This window comes from Pezoporus wallicus, unplaced genomic scaffold, assembly GCF_028554395.1.
Source record: "Pezoporus wallicus isolate ANWC-B61680 ecotype Strahan unplaced genomic scaffold, APGP_CSIRO_Pwel_v1 contig_6217, whole genome shotgun sequence".
Taxonomy (NCBI): Eukaryota; Metazoa; Chordata; class Aves; order Psittaciformes; family Psittacidae; genus Pezoporus; species Pezoporus wallicus.
The window spans coordinates 1,761,830-1,766,676 of record NW_026637336.1 but is presented as its reverse complement, the minus strand read 5'-3'; the positions used below and the strand labels follow the sequence as shown (position 1 = coordinate 1,766,676).

At 53.1% G+C, this 4,847-nt stretch overlaps 1 long non-coding RNA gene across 1 annotated transcript; it reads right to left on the bottom strand.

Moving 5' to 3' along the window:
* Positions 1 to 3,488: 3,488 nt before the first annotated feature.
* LOC130596880 (uncharacterized) lies at positions 3,489 to 4,082 on the bottom strand. Its single transcript, XR_008971633.1, has 3 exons — positions 3,945 to 4,082; positions 3,747 to 3,793; positions 3,489 to 3,587 (listed from the first exon to the last, which is right to left on the bottom strand). It is a non-coding gene; the product is annotated as an uncharacterized LOC130596880 (long non-coding RNA).
* Between the last annotated feature and the right edge of the window lie 765 nt (positions 4,083 to 4,847).

Below are 4,847 nucleotides of genomic sequence, written 5' to 3'. Positions count from 1 at the left end.
CCCTGGTGTGTCCCTCCAAACCGTGGCATCACCTCCAAACACAGCCAGCTTCATCCCCCTCTGGAGACCTTTCCCTGCAGATCACAGCGCGGACAGATGCTGTGTCTGGTGCACGTTTCAGTTCACCTTGGAATGATGTCTGCATCTCTGAGGTAAATAAACCTCTTTGGGTGGACTCGGGATGTGACTGATACTCAGGAGGGATCTTCCTTTCCCAAACAGGTCTCCATTGCTTCCTCCAGTGTCACTGCTCCAGGCTGAAGTGCACTCATTAGAAGGTAAAACTGCTCTGGACTCAATCCCGAGCAGCCCAGCCCGCATGCCCCCCACCGTACCAAGCCACAGCTGCTATCTCCAAGCATTACTCAGCCAGTCTTTTCCCCCTGTGATTTACAGGAGGTGCTCTAATGGCTGTGGGAGAGGCTGAGAAGCATTGTTACTCCTCACCCCACCTCTGCTCAACGTGGAACAGGGAGAGCATCCCACCCACTGCAGTGCCATGGCTCAGCTGAAAGCCTGGGAAGCCTCCCTGGCTGGTTAGCCAGTGTCTGCTTCCCTCTCCCAGCCTGTTGCTGGACTCCTTTATCCCCAGTGGCAGGTCTTTGGGAAACTGCAGTGTTAGGCCCACACCCCTTTGAAATGTTCCACAGCTGTGGGCACAATAAAGCCAATGGAGCAACAGGTGATAAATACATAAATGTTGTGTGCCCTTTGCTGAGGATAACCCTGTTTGATGGCAGAAAATTTTTGTTCTGTGCTCTGTTTTATCAGTGGAACAGCACTTGACAAGAGCACTGCTCAGCTTCCCTTTCCTTGTCATCCCGAAGGAAATATCTCTGCCTTCCAGGACATGATGTTTCCTTGCAGACAGAAGCAGCCCTCGCCCGAGCTGCAGCACAGACAGCTCCACACTGCAACAATGGTGCCCTTGTGCTGTAACACAGCACAGCAAACAGCCTGCGCCTGTTATCAGTCAGGCCTCACATATGCAGCACTGTAAAGACCATTAATAACAGCACAGGGGCAGTTCTCACACCTCTGTATTGATTTCAGCCTTGTTCCAGTCACTGCCCCAGCTCTGCCACCAGTGCAAGTAGTGAAAACACAGCCCTCAGAGCAGTGGTACAGCACAGCCTGGCCTCACCATGCCTTAACCTCCTCAAGGCTCTGCCAGTGTATGAGGGTTAGATCTCCAGCTCCTAATATCAGCTTCCAGAGGAGGGGAAAAACGATTCTCTGTCATCATAAGTCAGCTTTTATAAACAAGGCTCATGGTGGTCAGGAAAATGGAGGTGGTTGAACAGGGGAAGTTCAGGTTAGATCTAAGGCAGAAGCTCTTCCCTGTGAGGGTGCTGAGGCGCTGGCACAGGGTGCCCAGAGAAGCTGTGGCTGCCCCATCCCTGGCAGTGTTCAAGGCCAGGTTGGACACAGGGGCTTGGAGCAAGCTGCTCTAGTGGAAGGGGTCCCTGCCCGTGGCAGGGGCTGGAGCTGGAGGAGCTTTGAGGTCCCTTCAGCACAAACCAGGCTGGGATGCTGTGATTTTGATGTGAATGAAAGGAAAGCCTTTTTTCCCCCCTAAAACTTTGACCACCATCAGTGTATTCAAGCAGTGCACTGCACTTCCAACAGAATTGCTCCTCCGACATCCCCAAACAGCTATTGTCAGGATTTGCTCCTCAAGGACACCCATTTTCCCCTGGGAGAGGGCAGGAGCAGGCAGGAGCCTGGGGATTGGTTTTTCCCTAGCTCCCTCTAGTGTGTACAGTCCAGAATATGATTTAACACTCTCATTGAACACGCACTGAACAGATGCAGGCTAAAATAGATTGAATAATAGAGCAGGCACTTAAAACTTCCAGGGAAAATGTAGGAATTCTCTTCTTTTGCACAGCATGGGTGCTGCATGCTCAGCTGCTGCGTTCTGCAGCCTCACAGTCTCATTTCCCTTGCTTCTGAACCAAAACTTAAAAGGTCAGGAAGACTGCTGTAATAGCAGCTCTGGCCTATTTTTCACCTATGATTTTTTCATTTATCCATCTCTTCCACAGGGACTGAGCTACCCATTAGAATAATAAGGTTATTTTCTGAGTCTAATATAAGAAAATAGATTAAAAAGTCTAAACTTTTCATTAGGTCTGAGAGAGAAGGAATTTCTCGGTCAAGGAGAGCTGAGACACTCAAAACATTATTAATGGTGCATCTCCATCCCCACAGGCGTAGGGAGCAGGCAGCTTCCACAAGCAGAAGGCTGCCTGCAAACTGGTGTGTAAGTAAATAGCTCTTTTAGTGGTCTAAGTAGTCGCAGAGTCAAGGAGCTCACATTTGCAAGTAGCCGTGAAGCAAGAGAATAGAAAAGCTATTAAACCCCAGAGAAAGTGATTTGCATTATATCACCTCAATTAAAGCCTAAATTGTCATGGATGTTAAACATCAAGGTTTCTAATTTCTCCCTGTTGGTTCTGAATACCAAGCAGAATTGGCCCAGCACATCTGAATCCTTTCAATATCTTTTTTTCCCTTTGTAGCTTGGTTTGGTTTAAATCTTTGCAGTTATTCTAAGGCCAAAAGCATGACTGTGCTGGGAAGTCAATGGCTTCAAGTCAGTGATGTGAGAGCTCCCCCTCTCCACCGCCTGCAGCCATGAGGTTCTTTCCAACCCAAACCAGTCTATGATTCCACGACCAGTGACTATTCAGAACTTGCTTTAACAGCAACACCTTAAGATCATGCCACAACTGTTAAGGGTGGCTGAGATGCTCTGATCGTCTCCACTGGCCCCCTGCACATGGTGGGCTCCCACTGCTGTTCAGCCGGTTGCACTTGCACCGAGTACATCAACTTTGCCTGTCAAAAGCATCCCTGGCAGAGCAGTAGCCAACCTCCCTCTAGGGACAGCAGGGACCGGGGGGTGCCCTGCTCCCCTTGGTGGCTTGTTCCAGCAGGCAACCACCCCTGCTCAGAAACCTGGGTAGGAACCAGTAATGTAAACTTAATGGTTTCTTTCTTCTCCTGCTTGAGAGCCTGCTTGAGCTGCTTGTTCTAGTGACAGTAGCGATGCAACACTCTGAAACACATTGTACATCCTTTGCAGCATTAACAGCTGAGTGTACAGATAAAGGCATTGTATTTATCCTCAAGGAGAGGCTGTTGTGCAGCCTGCAGAGGGTGCCAGAATGACTCACCTTAAATCTGTGTGACCTGCAATGTGTGACATGCGATGTGTGTGACATGCAATGTGTGACCTGCAATGTGACACGCAGTGTGTGTGACCTGCAGTGTGTGTGACACATCAGGCAGACTCCAGCTAACATGCCTACATGGAAGGAAGACCCCTGGGGTTTGTAAAACTCTTGCTCTGCATCTGGGTCTCCACCGACAAGGAGACACATGTCTCCTGCACTCACAGATCTCTTTGTTCTCTTGTCAAAGAGACATCTCTTTGATGTCAAAAGAAACGGGTCCTCACCGGGGGGCTCCCAAGGGTGGCCGCCAGTTTCAGTGGCAGGACCCAGTTAAGGGTGTCCCTCTTCAGCAGGACCAGGAAGAAGATGTCCACCACGAGCATGAGGAGGAACACACAAAGTCTCCTGTGGGATGGGAGAGGGCTCAGGCAGAGCAGAGGCCAAACTGGACTCAGCTCTTTCCCATCACCCTCTTTAAACAGCCCGGGGGACCTTGCACTGCCGGCACAGGCATCCTGCTGCTTAAGGCAGAGCCCTGGCCCCCAAGCCCCCACGTCAACAAACCCCAGCCAAGAAGTGATCTTGCTCCTCCATGTCGCCAGCTGCTCATCCTACAGCTAGCGCAGACGGGGACTTGCGTTGAGGTGTGCGAGAAGATGAGGTGTGGGGGCTCAGAGCCCTCCCTTGTCCCCACTGAGCTCAGTGTTCCCATGCCCCAGCACAGGGCAGACCCTTCCCTCCCCAAGGCCCACTGTGTCCTACCAGCCGCATGGCCACCATCTCCTCCAGCAGCGATGGCTTTGCCTCATCTGCCCGCTCTGCCTTCCCCCTGCCACCGACACCATGGGGCTGTAGGTGTGAGAAGAGACCTGGGCCAGCTCAGCAACCCGCTGGGTGGCCACAGGGGTGCCAGGCTGGAACCAGCACCCCCAGCACCTAAGCCCCCAGCAAACTCACTTGCAGCCAAGAAGTGAACTTATTCCTCCTTGGGCTCAAAGCCGTTGGCTCTTGGAGGTGTTCCCATCTCTTCAGGAGGAGCTGGAGCCTGAGCCTGAGCAGCTGGACAAGCACAGTGCCTGTTCAGGAGCCCATGCCCTTGCCTGCTTGGAGGCAGTGGAGCCCAGGTCCCTCGTGTCCCCAGTACCTTCTTGGCCTGAGCCTGCTGCCGAACAGCTTCTGTCAGCTCTGCCCACTGCTCCCTCTGGAAAGCAAGAGGGATGCACTGCAGGGAGCCACGGTGGCACAGGACATCCCCATCATGGAGTGCCAACACACATCGGGGTCTCCTCTGCAGCTCCCTTCCAGAGCTGCCTTCAAAGCTCAGCCATCTCCCCCTGAACTCAGCACTCCCCAGCCACCTACCGACACTGCAGCAGCTCCTTGTGCCCTTGTGCCTCGGCAGAAGCCTGTGCCAGGCGCTCCCAGAGCAGAGGGTGGAAGCCTTCAGCCCTTCTGCCTGCATGTCTGCAGCTCTGTGTGAGGAACCAACCGGGTGTGAGGGGCCCTGTGAGCACAGACGCCCCTGTCCCGCGGCGGGGACACGACACGGCGACGGTGTCACTCTCCCTGCTCCTGCCCAGCAGCACCCAGCTTTCCGGAGCAGCCCAGCTTTGTGGCCACCAGGCACCCATATCCTAGCGTCACAGTGACAGGACAGGGACACGG